The 18439-nt window shown below is 46.1% G+C and overlaps 1 long non-coding RNA gene across 1 annotated transcript; it reads right to left on the bottom strand.

Annotated features, from left to right (window-relative positions):
- Window positions 1-15969: 15969 nt before the first annotated feature.
- Window positions 15970-17157, bottom strand: LOC129149258 (uncharacterized). The gene is made up of 2 exons (XR_008556211.1): window positions 17065-17157; window positions 15970-16163 (listed from the first exon to the last, which is right to left on the bottom strand). It is a non-coding gene; the product is annotated as an uncharacterized LOC129149258 (long non-coding RNA).
- Between the last annotated feature and the right edge of the window lie 1282 nt (window positions 17158-18439).

Genomic DNA, 18439 nt, shown 5'->3' with positions numbered 1-18439 from the left:
ATCCATCAATATTTCCAGTGGTCACATTTTGAAATTCTTTTGGATATCCCTTTGAACATTTTCCATTTTCCATACATGGACTATTTGGATTTTGTATTCCACATGGTCTATGTACTATATTTGATTTTACAATTTGAAAAAGTCGAGGACACTGGTCCTCATCTGGAATTTCTGCTTTAACTATATGGTCAATCTTATCTTCTGAATGTAATTTGGATTCACTATCTAATATCAATAATATGTGAGCGTGAGGCAGTCCTTGTTTCTGAAATTCAATGACATGAATCTTAGCTATTACTTTGCCAAATAAATGGAATTTACATACATCATTTAAAAGAGCGTTCAGCTTAATATTAAAAACTCTGGCTACCAAGTCAGGTCTGTTTTCAACTTTTGCCAGCGTTGTAGATTGTTTGTAATATCTGCCAATTTGGGGTTGCATGTCATGGTTATAAATAAATCGGGCTTGCCATACTTCGTTACAATTGCCATAGCATCCTGATATCGCTGCTGCATATTTCTGGGACTACCCTCAAAAAATGATGGAAGTATTATCATTTTACCAATAGGTACATTGTCATTTTCAGATCTAGATTTGAGATAATCCATTAAACCACTATATTTTTCAACTCTCAACTTAGATTGGTTTGCTTTAATGAAATTTATCCGATTGGCCTCCATTTTTGAATATGAACCCACAATAAACTGTTGAGTTAATTTTCCTGCATTGAAAATAGGATTGAATGTGTCCCTCACAGAGAGATGAAATCCATAATACTGCATTTGTGTGACTCGTGTCCTTACATTTTGTCTAGTATTATTGTTGTGTACACTGTTGTCTTTGAGTCTTAATGCAATATCTGTTCCCCAGCCCTTTTCACCATGTGAAAAGAATAGGATATGTCATTGCATCTAATGTAGGAAAAGGATACTGATTTGTTTCATTGTAGAGGCACTTGGATTATTGGGATCTGGTTTACAATGAATGAGCAAGTCCCTTTCAAAAGGAGGTTCTCCATCTTCGTTTCTGAATATGACAGCAACCTCGGTTACACGGGGGGAATTATATCTACCTGGGTCACAGTTATGATCATATTTAATTGCCGTAGTTACCTCTGTGGGGAGCTATACCTTTTGCTGCTGCTTCAGATTGGGCTTCCTTTTCTACCTCATGTAGCATCTTGTATGATTTTGTTAATTCATTTATTTCATGCATGAGGTTGTTGATGTTGATCATGAGTCTTTCTGAGCAGCCCTGGTTTTCTGGCATTGCTAATCTTTTACTTGTAGCTTCGGCTGTATCCAAAATATAGAGTTGAGCAAATTTCTGAGAAACACCATCCAAAGGATGTAAAGTTCCAGTACGGTGATAAACTTGTCCGTGTGTTCTAAAACAGTATGGCCCATACTCTGATGGTGATGCAATATTTGCACCCATGGAAGCAAAAGCATAAGGACTATTTATGGATTGAATATTTTCCATGAATTTTTCACTGTCAGAATCTTCGTTTATCATTAATCTTTTTCAATATGCTGGGTAATCTGGAAAATGTATATCATTTGGACAGACTTTCCCTTTGCTACAACATGGAGTAAATTTCCCATTGGGTGGTTTTTCATCAGAGAAATTTAGTGATAGGCAAAATTCACATCTAACAGTCATTCCACCACAACTATGTTCGAGAATTGCATCCTCATGTACTCCATTATTGCTGAGAAGGCAGTTCCTACCAGTATTACTAGTACATGTTGATGACTGTTCTCTAGACATATTCTGTCTTCGCCACCGCCTTCTTTCAACTTCAAAGGCACATTGGTCTTTAGACATTTTCTGTTGATGATGCCGGTGTTTTTTGGAGCGACGTTTTTCCAATAGCTGCTCTTCAGATACATTCTGTCGCAGGTGTCGCCTTCTTTCAAGATCACATGCCCTTTGCTCTTCAGACATTTTCTGTCGATAACGTCGGCATCTTTCTGCTGCAGAGCTACGTTGTATCAACAGTTTTTCTTTGGACATAGTCCCACCTCTCTACTGCCACGGTCTGAGATACAGGTGAATGAGAGTCCTGGCTGTCAGGCCTTTGAGCTGTGTGACCAACTGCTGGTTCTGTGGGGGTGGGACTTCCTCCTACCTGTTGTCAGTTTCCACAGCTGGGATGCGGAAGCTGGGACTCCAGAGGGAGCGATGCCCTCTAAGCCGCCAGCTTTCTTGCTCTGCTCGACCCCACAGGCAGGCCTTGGCAGGGGCTCCCGGGTCCACGTGGCTTGGACCCCACCAGCAGTGTGGGGCACTGCCCCATACCACAGGCCTGGGTCCGCAATCGTGAGTTGGATCCAGCCAGCGGCCTAGTGTGCTGCTCCATGCTGCTTTCCTGGTTTCCCATTGTGGCTTAGACCAGGCAGGCATCGTGATCGCGGCTTGGATCCAGCTGATGGCATAGGGTGCTGCCCCCCACCGCCTGCCCGGTCCTCCATCTTGGCTTGGATCCAGCCAGCGGCATTGGGCACTGCCCCACGCTGCCTGCCCAGGTCCGCGATCACAGCTTGGATCCAGCTGGTGGCGTAGAGTGCTTCCCCTCCCGCCTGTGTATGCAAATTTACCCACCATCTTTGCTGGGTTAATTTGCATAGCACCCCTGATTGGCTGTGGTGTGGCGGAGGTACGGTCAATTAGCATATTACTTTTTTATTAGATAGGATATATAAAAGCCTAAGCGACCCTCTGGTCCAACTGTCTGACTGGTAGCTATGACATGCACTGACCACCATGGGACAGACGCTCAATGCAGTAGCTGCTGAGCTGTGGTGACCTGGCAGCAGTGGTTTTCGGGTGACACACCCAGAATTAGAGAGAAGAACCACCCTCTGGCAATCCAGGACCCCTCAGCAGATGTCAGAAAGCTGGTTTTGGCCTTATCCCTGCAGGCCAAGCTGAGGGACCCCACCTGCTGGAGGGACCCTGCTCACTCCCCAGACACCCTTCATACCCCAGCACTGCCTCAGGTGGGGCCAGCCAGGGTGGGACCTTGGGAGGTTGGCTCCAGGGCACATCCAGCCCATCTCGCCCAGTCCCACCCCACCAGCCACCTTCTAATTCATTTCCTTTCAATGTGCACGCATCCGTGCACCAGGCCTCTAGTATATGCGCAATTTGTCATATACTCCTCACGTTCCTCCACTTAAAAGTGTTATTGATATCAACAGTTACATACAATTTAACTATGTCAAATTTTAGGGGTGAAATTCCTGGTAATGAAACAGTTATAACCTCCAAGCTTTTAGATTTTTTCACTGTATATAGATTTAAATGTATTTGCGTGTTTGTTTGTTTTTTAATGTCAATGGGATAGAGCAGTGGCCAGCAAACTCATTAGTCAACAGAGCCAAATATCAACAGTACAACGTTGAAATTTCTTTTGAGAGCCAAACTTTTTAAACGTAAACTTGTTCTAACGCCACTTCTTCAAAATAAACTCGCCCAGGCCGTGGTGTTTTGTGGAAGAGCCACACTCAAGGGGCCAAAGAGCTGCATGTGGCTCACGAGCCACAGTTTGCTGACCACGGGGATAGAGTATATTCTTTAAACTAAATGCATGCTAGGATTCTATTTTATAGTAGGAGGTATTCATTTACACTAGATAAGTGTAATTGAAAGAGTATTTAGCAAGCAGGCATGAGAATATGTAGTATTTGGTTTGCTCTGTTTGAAACGTGTCTCCAAGGCCAACTTCTTTCTAATGCCCCTGTGTTGGTGCCACGCCTGGGGTGTAACAGAGCAGATTTTATTGTCTGATTCCACATTGGCGGCATGGCATTGCCTCCACAGCTGTGGCCATTGATTTCTGATTCTGAAACGTATTTCTTTGTCTCTGTTACAGGCTAATATTTCAACAACCAGGATGCAATGTGAAGTCAGTGTCATCGGGCATTTTTCAGATGCCAGTCAGAGGGGGAAATATGATGATGTTAGCCGAAGTCTTTTGAATAAATGATGAGTTTTTGAAGTCTAAGACAGACAGGTGCGACCTATTCACACACTTCCACAGAATCATCAGAAATGTGCAGGCGTCGGTAACAACATGCCGAAGTCAGGGCGGGGAGGAGCATAAGGTTAACCACACGGAGAAAGCAGTCCACACGCACCGCTTTCCTTCGTGTGAACCGGGCCTTGCTGCGTGTGTCCACGCTGCCCTGGGTCCGGATTGCCATGGGCGCGGGCGGCTCAGCACAGCCGGTCGCTGGGGTGAGGAAGCAGAACTGCTCAGGGGCCAACATGACAGAAAGGAATCCCTTCCTCAGGGCAGAACGTGCGGACTTACTTTTGATGGAGACGCTGAAAAGCGAGTTGTAACTAAGTGAGTCATCAAACAAGGCTGACTCCTCTAGACTGCATTCACTTACTGGGCGCCCTTTCACAGAGAGGGTGGAGGCCATGCGGTGTTTGGTTTGCTCTGGTAGAAAGGTGATGGTGAGTGCTGCCAAGACAGCAGTGCTGACCGAGAGAGCTACGTTAGCAGCCGCGTGTGTGTAAATTTAAGCTGCATGTTTAGCCCTTCCTGTCCCCCTGCGATCCACCCCTAAGTGAACATAGCTTGGTGTGGAGATGAATCATCTCTTCCGGTTCTGTCACAGTGTTATGTTAAGAAATTAGAAAAGGCCCTGGCCGGTGTTGCTCAGTGGATAGAGTGTTGGCCTGTAGACTGAAGGGTCCTAGGTTTGATTCCAGTCAAGGGCTCATGCCTGGGTTTCGGGCTCAATCCCCAGTAGGAATCATGCAGGAGGCAGCTGATCAATGATTCTCTCTCGTTATTGATGTTTCTCTCTCTCTCTCTCCTTCTCCCTTCCTCTTTGAAGTCAATAAAAAACAGTATTTGAAAAAAAAGAAAAAAATTAGAAAAGGTTAACTTTTAGCTACAAATGGAAAGGTTTTGTTTTTTTGGGGGGATGCATGTAGTGGGGTCTCAGCTCCCCTGCGAGGGGCTAGACCTCCGTGGACCCCGGACATTGGAAGAAGACATGGGACGTCGAAGGCATAAAGGAGAGACGTTGTGGCAGACTAGTCGCCATTGCTACCACGGGAGCTCTTACGAAACAGTTCTTCAAAGTAGCCCTACAACGCAGCTGCGCACGGCTGGCCGGTAACACATCTTCATGCCAACTTAGACAAGAGAGGCTTCTTGCCAAACAGGGACGTCAGTGTTTGGGTTACAGAGAGTGTGCCTGCGCAGTCACACAGTAAAACTGCTGTCATTGCCTTGGCACACGCGTGTGGCAAATTGGCCTTGCACATCCAGCGTGCTCTGATCAGGGTTCCCACACATGCCAAATGAAACGATGGAATGGGCTGGAACCATTGACTCACGTGGCTCAGTAACTGGAGTCCACCAGCGGGGCCGAGGTTATCTTACTGCAGACTCGACAGCATCACTGGGAGGCAGACTGCTCGGCCACCTGTTACTTGCGCTGTATTCTGCATGCGAAGGCTGCTCTCCGGGCGGAGGCTAAAGGCCCGGCGGCCTCGGATGGTCGGATGGTCGGATGGTCCGTCTGCCTTGCCGCGTGGCTTCTGCAGACACACATCCCTCACGTCTCCTTTGATAACGTAGGCTCCTTGCCCACCCTGGGCTGGTCACGGAGATGAGGGGTAACAGGTTCTAATCAGAGGAAGGAAATCAGGCTTCTGGAACATTCCAGGGGATGGACTCAAGCTGTGGGACTGTCAGGAGCAGGACTGAAGAAGGTAACCAAGCCCACACCAGCAAGTGTGGGTATCTCACAGGTAAGTGCAGATTAATGTTCATCTAGATTGCAGGAAACACAGGAAATGGGAATTAGACGGAGGAACAATATTTTTGTTTTCTAACCTTCAGTCAGATCTTAATTAAGACTCTTGCTTATCTACAAACTCACACACAAACTCCTGTGGACAGAAGCCAGGGGGTGGAAAGACAAGAACAATAATGTATGTTAAACGTTTCAAATAGCGAGCTCTGCCCAACACACACCATTTTTATCAAAATTACATCAAAACTGAACTTCAGGCTCTTTAGATGAAGTAAAGCTCATATTTATAGGATATTAAATATGATGGTAATACTTAATTTAGAAGGACATTTGAGGGCATTTTAATTAGCACCAAGCTCATTTTTATTTTAAAAATTGTAAATTGTTAATTTTCCTTTTCCTTTTGGAGTATTGGCTCATATATTTTTAAGAAACAATCTAAACAAGTTAAGACATCTTAAATTGTTTTTCTTAATTTCTTCACAATACTTTTACACATGTAAAAGGAATAGGAAGTTTATAGAATTCTAAATTCAGGAAATTAGAATTCTAAATATAAACTCTTCTTTCCATATGAGGAAAAAATGAGCTAAGAGTGCACTTGATATTTAAAATAATTTAGTCAATGTTAAATTCGCATATTTTAGTATTTCTTTCAAATGTCACCATGAAAATGTTAATTTTGATATTTTTCTCATTATGTTTAATCTGTTGGGATATATATTTTTCAGATGATCAATTCACAAATAAGATCGAAGTGTTTCGATGTTAAAGTTATCATCAGTGTGAGTACACGCTCGGCTTCTTGACCCCCTGGTGTCTGAAGACTATGCTCATTAGGTTTTGGCCTCAGACTCTTAAAAAGTTTACCTACAATATTATTACCTGAGTTTTCCGGCAAATAAAAATCTAATAGCCCAGCCTGCGTGGCTCAGTGGTTGAGCATCGGCTTATGAACCAGGAGAACCAGGAGGTCAGGGTTCAATTCCCGGTCAGGGCACATGCCCGGGTTGCAGGCTCAGTCCCCAGTAGGGGGGCGTACAGGAGGAAGCTGATCAATGATTCTCTCTCACCAGTGATGTTTCCATCTTTCTCTCTCCTCCCTTCCTCTCTGAAATAAATATATGTATATATATATTGAAAATAATAAATATATTATAAAGGAAGATTCAATGTTTTACAATAAGCCTCATATCCAAGGACAAAAACAGAAATGTATGTGAACCTCAAAGGGAAGCTTTTCTTGAATTTCACAGCAGCCATTTTTCTTTTGGAAAACCAGTTTTTAAACCTTGACTCAAGCAAAAGTCCTGTTCCATATCCTCCTGCAATATCCACGGACACTCAGGGGCTCTGTGTGCCTCCTCCAGCGGCACCCTCTCACACTCTCTATGGAATTCCTCGTTTAAAATTACCTCATTGTGGACACAATGGTTTGGACTTTAATTTCCCTTTCCCCAGTCAAGGTTTCTCAGGGACATTTTCACGATAAGTTTATTTTGTTTTCTGATCCAAAGGGATGGCTATAATGGACAGACGGTGGGTACAGAAGAGATGGGACATCAGCATTCCCACAGAATGGTGGCAAGGTTGATCTTGATAAGGTCTAATTTGATTACGGTGCATTAAACTGTTGGCACCGGTTGCTTATATTGTGTCCATCTGTACAAATCTTGTTCTGACTAGATCGATGCTCATGGAGGCATTAGTCTGATTTAACATGCTCTTGAGAAGCATCGGAATTGTTGGTTAAAAGTTAATTCAGTAATGGGAGGCACCTAGCCCAGTGGACCGGATGGTACACGCTAGTTTCCTCCTGTGTCTGTAATATACATGCGTATATTATTACATATATGCACGTGTAATACACACATTACACTAAATATGCTATACACTATAAAATAGAAATCCTATTACATTTTATTATTACGTATGAGGAAATACAGGGCTTAGGTCTTAACTTTATCAGAGTCACATATCTAATAGGTTATATCAATTTGGTTTGAACCCAAAGGATAGTGTCAATATTCACTGGAGTCTCCCAATTAAATTATTTATTCTCTCTCTTCAGTTACTTACCTGGAAAACATGCTGGTGTCAGTATGAGGAGTTCTGGAATACTCTCATTTCTTCAGCAGTGAAATGATCACCCCCGGTTGGGCCACGTGGGCAAAGGGTTTCCTGGTTTATGCTCAGCATCTCCGTCCCAGGGAAGTGCTCTGCCAGGCGGCTCTGCAGCTCACTGGCTGTACAACTTGGACAACACAGCTCCCAGCTCTGTGGTCAGCATCCTCATCATCAAAATGAAAATGGTAGCCCTGCTGGCGTGGCTCAGTGGTTGAGTGTTGACCTATGAACCAGGAGGTCACAGTTCCATTCCCAGTCAGGGCACATGCCGATGTTGCAGCCTAGGTCTCCAGTGTGGGGCGTGCAGGAGGCAGCTGACCCATGATTCTCTCATCATTGATGTTTCTATCCCTTTCTCCTTCTCCCTTCCTCTCTGAAATCAATAAAAAATATTCTTAAAAATAAATAGATAAAAATGAACGTGATAGGTGCTAACTCCCGAGGTGTGCTGCTTGGGGTTAATTCTGTAAAGCACTTGAAGCAATGCTGTAGGTAATGACGTCACTTTGGTCCGGAGTTCATTTTCCTGCCTTTTATTTTTTTCCCCCCCGCCGATCTTCAGAAAGCATGTTCTAGGAGAACCGGGTCCCTTGTGGTTGAAAATCATTAGTTCCTTGTGAAAATGGCAGGTAAGATAAATTTCTACTGGGCTTTCGTCTTTGTAATTGAACATATTTCTATGATATTTGATTCATGTTTAGAAATAAAAGAAGTGTCACAAACACGAGGTACCTTAAAATTCATAGGGTTTTCAGCTGATGAAATTATTTAAGGACATTTGAGGAAAAAAGGTTACAAGGTGAAAAGAAATTTTTCAAATAATACCTTAGATACCTATTTTTGACAATTATTATGATACCTCCTAAGTCAGAGGAGGCTATCTTAGTAATACTAATCTTAGTGTAGCTTTTAAACATTTATTTCATTATGAATATTTACACTGTGATTATACAGATATTAGCATGTTTTAGTGTTCATTTTGAGGACCACAATGAGCATAGCAACATACAAATTAGTGATATAATTTATATTTAATAGCCCAAAGCTTTATGCTAAGCATATAACCTATTAAAACATTTCACTTTTCCTGGTGGAGGTTCAACTACAATGTGTATCCATTAAGTAAGAATGTAGCTCAACATTTTACCTCTCAATATTGTTTATTCATAAATTTCCCCAAACATAATTCCAGAGATTTAGTGATGTGCCAGAATAACTCTGAAATGGACATACATTAAAAAAGTGAGCCCTAGCTGATTTGGTTTAGTGGATAGAGCGTCAGCCTGCGAATTGAAGGGTCCTGGGTTCGATTCCAGTCAAGAGTACATGTCCAGGTTATGGGCTCAATCCCTAGTGTGGGGAGTGCAGGAGGCAGCCAATCAATGATTCTCTCTCATCATTGATGTTTCTATCTCTCTTTTCCCTTCTCCCTTCCTCTCTGAAATCAATAAAAATATATTTTAAAAAAAGAAGTGTATGGGTATTAGAACACTAGATAGAGTTGATAAAATACAGACACAACCACATATGCTTCTTTTGTTTTGGCAAACAATTTCCAATAGAGAAGGGAAATGAAAGACATCCATTAAACACGCATGGTTTTGTTCCGGCACAGCCAGGTCTAGCTCTGCTTGCACAATGATTTACAGTGCATTTACCAGGTAAAGGGAGGGTTTATTTCTCATCTGTGTGCTGCCGGTCCCGGCTTGGTTTTGCACTTGGCAGTGGCCACAGCGGCTCTGGCGCTCTGGGCCTCTTTCTGCACAGAGGTAAACATAACGCCTCTTCAGAATCTCTCCCAGTCCAGAGAAATGGAAGGAGAGTGGCCGGGCGTGGGCCAGCGCCAGTCCTCCAGGATTCACTGTCAGTGAGGTGAAGAAAGAGGAAATGGAGTGTGAGGAAGCAAGTGCCCTTTCCTTTCTTTTTTTTTTAAAGAAAATTTTAAATATATATTTTTATTGATTTCAGAGAGGAAGGCAGAGGGAGCGAGAGATAGAAACATCAATAATGAGAGAGAATCATGGACAGGCTGCCTCCTACACATCCCACATTGGGGATCGGGCCCACAACCCAGGCATGTGCCCTGACTGGGAATCGAACCCTGACCTCCTGGTTCATAGATCCACGCTCAGCCACTGAGCCGCGCCGGCTGGGCCCTTTCTTTCTTATTAATTCAGAAATGGACACATCTGAACCTCTAAGTAGGGCTCCTCTGAGCCCAAGAAAGGGGAAGGTTGAGCTGGAGGTGGACACTCACTGGAGAAGATAGAAGTCCTTGGTTTCTCATCCCATCACTCTCCACCAGGAGGGGGGTGGAGGGAAAGATAATGTGAGCAGATCACAGGTTTGCAGACGTCTTTCTGGTAAGTTCTGTGTGATAAGTGGTGAGTGACCGAGTGCAGAAGGAAGAACTGGGTTCACTGGGGGTGAAGGAAAGGCAAGAACAGCAGCCTCTGCTGCACCCGGTTCCTCTGCGGGGCAGAGAGCTGCTGGGGATGCGGTGAGCCCACCCACACCTTCGTTTCCTAAGGAAGAACCCACCCGAGCCCTCGCTCACCAGGCAGTGTGTGCATTCTGAGATGGTTCAGTTTCTCAGAAACTGCCAGCAGCCCGTGCAGGTGTCTCTGATAGAGGGAACATGCCACCTGCACATGTTTACCCACAGACCCCACCAGCAGACTCCTGGAGGGAAGCCGCCAGCATCCGCAGGCCCCTTTGTGTGCAGGAGCGCGTGTGGTTAATTTTATTTACATTCACTGATGCCTGTGTGTGCCCACTCCTGGACGCAGCACGGAGGAAGAGACGGAGGCGGTGCCTGCGATCTAATGTTCAAGCATTCTGGACCAAGCGACTGAGCTCTCACATCCTCCCTCAGAAAGGGTTCCATGGACATTATGGACCCCCAAAGCTCGGGGTTGTTGCTGTTGCCTGCTGTACGGACTTCTCCACTCAGGGAAAGCATCCTTGCATCCCTCTGAAGCCAAGGCCTGCTCATGGCTGACCCATCACAGCCACTGACCCAGCCCAGAGGGGCCTGTGTCTGTGTAAAATACGGGCGGAGGGGGCAGGGAGCCTTCATGAGATGCTCATTGCGTGGTCCTCACGTGGACATGCACACCTATAACATACCTTCAAAGCACACACACCCACAGCACACACACCCACATCACACCCCCATAGCACACACACCCATAGCACACACACCCACAGCACACACACCCACAGCACACACACCCACATCACACCCCCATAGCACACACACCCACAGCACACACACCCACAGCACACACACCCACATCACACCCCCATAGCACACACACCCACAACACACACACACATCACACCCCCATAGCACACACACCCACAACACACACACATCACACCCCCATAGCACACACACCCACAACACACACACACATCACACCCCCATAGCACACCCACCCACAACACACACACACATCACACCCCCATAGCACACACAACCATAGCACACACACCCACAACACACACCCCCACATCACATCCCCACAGCACACACACCCACAGCACACCCCATAGCACACATACCCACAGCACACACATCCACAGCACACACACCCACATCACACCCCCATAGCACACACACCCACAGCACACACACCCACATCACACCCCCATAGCACACACACCCACAGCACACACACCCACAGCACACCCCCATAGCACACACACCCACAGCACACACACCCACATCACACCCCCATAGCACACACCCCCACAGCACACACACCCACATCACACCCCCATAGCACACACACCCACAACACACACACACACATCACATCCCCACAGCACACACACCCACAGCACACCCCATAGCACACACACCCACATCACACACACCCACATCACACCCCCATAGCACACACACCCACAGCACACCCCCCCACAGCACACCCCCATAGCACACACACCCACAGCACACACCCCCACATCACACCCCCATAGCACACACACCCACAGCACACACACCCACAGCACACACACCCACAGCACACACACACACATCACACCCCCATAGCACACACACCCACAACACACACACCCACATCACATCCCCACAGCACACACACCCACAGCACACCCCCATAGCACACACACCCACAGCACACCCCCCCACAGCACACCCCCATAGCACACACACCCACAGCACACACCCCCACATCACACCCCCATAGCACACACACCCACAGCACACACACCCACAGCACACACACCCACAGCACACACACACACATCACACCCCCATAGCACACACACCCACAACACACACACACACATCACATCCCCACAGCACACACACCCACAGCACACCCCATAGCACACACACCCACAGCACACACACCCACATCACACCCCCATAGCACACACACCCACATCACACACACCCACATCACACCCCCATAGCACACACACCCACAGCACACACACCCACAGCACACCCCCATAGCACACACACCCACAGCACACACACCCACAGCACACCCCCATAGCACACACACCCACATCACACCCCCATAGCACACACACCCACAACACACACACACACATCACACCCCCATAGCACACACACCCACAATACACACACCCACATCACATCCCCACAGCACACACACCCTCAGCACACACACCCACAGCACACACACCCACAGCACATCCCCATAGCACACACACCCACAGCACACACCCACAGCACAACCGCATAGCACACACACTCACAGCACACACATCCATAGCACACACACACCTACAACACACAACCCACAACACACACCCATCCAGCACACTCACCCACAACACACTCAGCACACACACTCACAACACACAGCACACACACACTCAGAATACACATACCCAGAGCACATGCACTTACAACACACACACTCACAACACACAGCACACACACTCACAGCACACACCCACAGCACACACACTCACAGCACACACCCACAACACACACACCCACGGCACATGAGAAGGCTAACCTCATTCACTAGACACTCAGGGGAAAAGATAATCTGATTTCTTAGGAGAGCCAATAGAGAATAAGCACAGATGAAAATCCACACAATGATTCCTTGATGATGAAAACTGGCTGTGTGTGCAGTGCTGCTCCAGGGCGGGGTGTGTCTTGCAGCTGTCACTCATTCATAGACCGATGGGTTAGGAAAACATTCATTCCATAAAACTTCCATAAAAGCGGACAGAAAAGATGACGGCCCAGCGCTCACCTTTCCCGAGAGTCTTACTGGGAGCCCATTTCTCATGTAAATGAATTCTGAAAACAGTGCCTCTGTCATTACCAACTTATCCACTTCTCTCTGCCTCTCATCAACTCCCCCGCGGACAAGACCCCTCAGGGGACTGTGCTGGGGCACGTATGGCATGCAGTGAGGAAGGCTGTGGAAACTGTGTTTCAGACATAATAGGGAGGTTCATGTCATTTTTATTAAAATCATGTGGTATGTTTAATAAATCTTTTATGTCACATTTTTTAAGATTTTTGAATAATTATTATACAAGAGTTCATGTATTTCTCAATTTTTAGAATGGACAATTGTGGTAAAGAAAACCATAATTGGGTTTTTGGGGTTCTTTTGCTTCTTTTTAAGAAATCTTTATCCCAAATACAGACACTGGTGTGAATGTAAAATAAAAAGACCAATTTGCTACTGATTGATTTTATTTCATCAATAGCAAGAAGTAAACAGTGGTAAGAAGAAATTGGCCTTGGATATTACCATTTGAATGAATGAAACATTTCTGATTTACATTCTCTCAACTTCACTTTAAATTAACATTGAATATCAAACAAAAAGTAAGCTAACTCTTTGGCTGCATAAACTCTGTCTTAAAAATAACCACATGCCGCTGTTTGCTGGGACTAAATTATTGCTGCACCTGGGTGGGGAGGCACAGCTCTGAACTCATAGTCACACGGGCCTCATGACATAACCCCACCCCTCCGCGCAAAAAACACACACACAAAAAAGGCGTTTCCAAAGGGTGTGGTTGAAAGCTTCACCTCATCCACGTGCTCAGCCAGCATCCAGCCCACACTCTCCTCCAGTCACATGGCTAAGTGTGAACTTGCAGGAGTGGTCCGAGAGTCAGCCGCCAGCCGATTTATAACTCTATACCCATCCAAAAAGATAACACGTCTCTCAAAATAGCACAGCAGGAGAGAGAGGTTATTAAAACTGGGGGAAAAAATGTCTCTCCAAACATGCTCAGTGGCCTTGGACCAAGCTGTAAAGTGCGTTTGGAGGAAGAGGGACCAGAGCCACCTGTGGGGAAAGAGACATCGGTCCTTGGTGTGTGAGAAAAATCAGAGCTGGGAGCGGGATCTGAGATTCGCCTCGTCATGGACCACGCAGGCCACGAGCCATGGATGGTCTAGAGTTGAGACTCAGTTCTGGAGCTGCCGGCAGGTGGAACGGGAGCCGCCGTGGACACTGAGGGGAAAGTGGCCCCATGAGCCTGGCTGTGGGGAAAGGGCTCTCTGGGCCCGAGGGGGAGAGGGAAGGTGGAAGGTGAACTGGAGGAGAGAGAAGGACAGCAGGGCTCATTTTGTCACAGGACTGCGTTGGCAATCTTGGGAGTCAACGGAAGGTGTGAAAGTGGGAGCGTGGGCAGGGGAGTGCCGGGAACCAGTTCCAGCATGTCATAATTAGAGGAGTTTCATCAAAAGGTTGATGAAGCTTGGGGGCTCAACAAGGGCTGAGCCACATATGTAACCATCTGTTGGAATGGCTGGAAAAGCATCTCCCCCAAACCTGAATAGGATAATTGTTCGCTGCCAGACAGCTCAGGGCACCTTAATCTACATGTTCTTGCCTCCTGTTGGCCAAACACCTGAACAGCTGTAGGCTATTCCCCAATCTGACAAGGCTTCTGTAAACCCTACCCCTTGAAACCCTACACTTTGAAGTGTATTATCTCCACCTTGCCTTAAGACAAATTGTGTTAATAAAAAGCAGGGTCCTGAGTCAAGGAGAAGTCTTTAGCTCCTTTAGCTGAAGCTCCTCTGACCCCCAATGCCTTCCAAAACTATCTTTCGTCTTTGGACTCTTTATTGAATCTACACACAGCCTTTCTCCAGATTGCTGAACCCCTTCGTAATGCTGGGACAAGAACCCCGGCAGGGGAGTTTACACAGAAATGTGTGGCAGAATAGTTGTACAGGCGAAAGAGAAGGAGAGAGGAAAAGAGGAAACATACCTTTAAAAAGAGCGGTGTGTTAGTTTGCTTGGACGGCCATAACAAAATACCATGGCCAGCGGATTAAACAAGAGAAATGTATTGTCCGCAGAGTCACAGAGACCAGGGTCCCTGCTCACGGTGTCAGCCGGCTGGTCCCGCTGAGGACTGTCAGCAGGAATCTGTTCCGTGCCTGTCTCTCCTGCATCCTGATGGGCGGCCAGCGATCCTGGTGTGTCTGGTTTATAGAGACATCGCCTGATCTTGGCCTTCCTTCCACGTGGTGCACCTCCTGTGTGCGTGGCTACCTTCAGGTCCCCTCTAATAGAAGGATACAAATCACATTGGCTCAGGGGCCAATGGCTTCTGTCTGGCCTCAAGTTAACTAATTAGTGATGTGTTTCGTGACCCTGTTTTCAAATGCCTCATTCTGAGGTGCTGGGGCCCAGGACTTTAACATATGAGTTTTTTGGATGGACATGATTTAACCCATAACAAATGGTGGGAAAAGAGACTTGTAAAGTATAATTAATGCTAATATTTTTGCATAAATTTATAAAATGAGCAAGGTTAGGGAGTAAGTGCCAGATGACCCCAACGTACAGAGTTGAGGATACGGAGGAACACAAATGTGAGATACTTTTGTCAAATCCAGATGCGTTTATTTCTGTGAATTGAATCTTGCTGAGTTTGTAGTGGCCAGTAGTCTGAAATGCTATAACATGGATGGGTTCTGGAAAGAAGTTTGTACATCACTCCAGAAATAAAACCAAAGAAAAGGGGCTACCATAAGTAATAAACAAAAATGTGTATGAGGTATACATTGTTTAAATCCTTTACTGAAAAGCAGAGGAGCCGGCCAGCGTGGTGCAGTTGGTTGGGTGTCATTCCATTCTTTGAAGGGTTGAGTCCTGGTCAGGGCACATGCCTGGGTTGTGGGCTCAATTGCTGGTGAGGGATGTGTGGGAGGCAGCTGCTTGATGTTTTTCTCTCTCCCTCTCCCTTTTTTCTCTCTGAAAAAACAAAAAAATAAAAAAGCAGAGGAAATTGGGTTAGACAAACAAAACTCACCTTATGGTAGTTTAGGAGACATCTAAAATGACATAGAGTAAGAACTGTTGAAAATTAATGAATGGAATGATACCTACATCAAGCAATTGGACTCAAGAAAACAGGTGAATCAATACTAATGCCAGAAAAAAACAGAATAAAAAATCTTATGATAGCACCCATGTGAATTTTTACATTGATTAGCTATAGAACTTAATAAGAATCTGTGTAAAAATAAACATACATAAAAAAACACGTCAAATGGAAAGATGAGAAATGAATGCAAGATAGAACAAAATAACATTTAAAAGTCAACCATTCCATAGAAAATAAAACTTAAGTGTATAACATGTTGAGTAAGATGCTTTGCAGAGTTGATGAAATAAAATCTATTGAACTTCCCCCAGCGACCAGAGAAGCACAATCTTCGGGGTGCACGCTGCCTCGCGGGGGACAGTCTTCCATGAAGCAGAAGCGTGGCCATCGACACGGCGGGCAGAGCCGTTTCTCCAGGAGTGAGCTGCCCAAGGCAATCTGGACAGTCACGACTCTCAGGCACTCCATGGAGTCGGTACCACCTGGTGTCTGGGCCACCCTGGGCCCTGCCCTTGATAGAAAGGCTCGTTTCATTGGGAGTTCAACTTCCTTTGCTTGTGACTGCTCACCACCCTGTCTGATATCCAGCCCTGTTTTGGGCTCAACGTCCTTGGAAGCTACTGACAAAGTTCAGGGTTGGGCAGAGGGAGAAAATGCAACTCCAGGGGAGGGAACAGCAATGCCTGGGGTTCTGGAAGGGAAGCGGCCCTTCGGAAATGTCCAGAAGTGGGACCAGTCCTGCATCTGTCATCCTTGGCTGCCTCCCACCTGGGAGGAGGTGTGAACTGGGTCACAGGAAGGCAGGTGTGAGCTGTGGGCCATTCTGAGCTGAGTCCCTCTTCGGAGCACAGCTGCATGTAAGCAAAGTGGGTGCCTCTCAGGGCCAGTTTTGTGAAGTCAAGAATACCTATATATATAAAAGCCTAAGTGACCATTATGACTGGTCGCTATGACGCACACTGACCACCAGGGGGCAGATGCAGAAGCTGCCCCCTGGTGGTCAGTGTGCTTCCACAGCCAACATCCAGTGACTGGCCAACCTTCCACAATCCCTCCTCCCAGCCGGCTGGCCCCAATTGGCTCCGATCACTGGCCAGGCAGAAGGACCCCACCCCTGCACGAATTCATGTACCGGGCCTCTAGTCTGTCTATATGAGTGGAACATGCCCAGAATTTTAAAGAGGGTCATAAACATGGACATGGAAATACATGAGACTTGTAACATTTAGGATTTAGCCATTGTCTTACAATCAGTCATCAGACTGCATTTGATATTTTGTTCTTTTTCTTCTTTATTGATGAAGGTATTACATATGTGTCCTTATACCCCCTTTCCCCCTCCCCTCATTCATCCCCTCACTCCCCTGGTGTCTGTGCCCATTGGTTAGGCTTATATGCATGCATACAAGTCCTTTGGTTGATCTCTCTCCCTTACCCCCACCCTCCCCTACCTTCCCTCTGAGGTTTGAGCATCTGATCGATGCTTCTCTGTCTCTGGATCTGTTTTTGTTCATCAGTTTATATTGTTCATTATATTCTCCAAATGAGTGAGATCATGTGATATTTATCTTTCTCTGACTGGTTTATTTCGCTTAGCATGATGCTCTCCAGGTCCATCCATGATGTTGCAAGTGGTAGGAGTTCCTTCCTTTTTACAGCAGCGTAGTATTCCATTGTGTAGATGCACCACAGTTTTTTAATCCACTCATCTGCTGATGGGCACTTAGGCTGTTTCCAAATCTTAGCTACTGTGAATTGTGCTGCTATGAACATAGGGGTGCATATATCCTTTCTGACTGGTGTTTCTAGTTTATTGGGATATATTCCTAGAAGTGGGATTACTGGGTCAAATGGGAGTTCCATTTTTAGTTTTTTTGAGGAAACTCCATACTCTTCTTACAGTGGCTGCACCAGTCTGCATTCCCACCAGCAGTGCATGAGGGTTCCTTTTTCTCCACATCCTCACCAGCACTTGTCGTTTGTTGATTTGTTGATGATAGCCATTCTGATTGGTGTCAGATGGTACCTCATTGTCATTTTGATTTGCATCTCTCGGAAGATTGGTGACTTTGAGCATGTTTTCATATGTCCCTTGGCCTTTCTTATGTCCTCTTTTGGAAAGTGTCTATTTAGGTCCATTGCC

Source organism: Eptesicus fuscus, chromosome 6, assembly GCF_027574615.1.
Source record: "Eptesicus fuscus isolate TK198812 chromosome 6, DD_ASM_mEF_20220401, whole genome shotgun sequence".
Lineage (NCBI taxonomy): Eukaryota > Metazoa > Chordata > Mammalia > Chiroptera > Vespertilionidae > Eptesicus > Eptesicus fuscus.
Note: the sequence above shows the minus strand (reverse complement) of the source record. Positions and strands in the feature narration are given on the sequence as shown.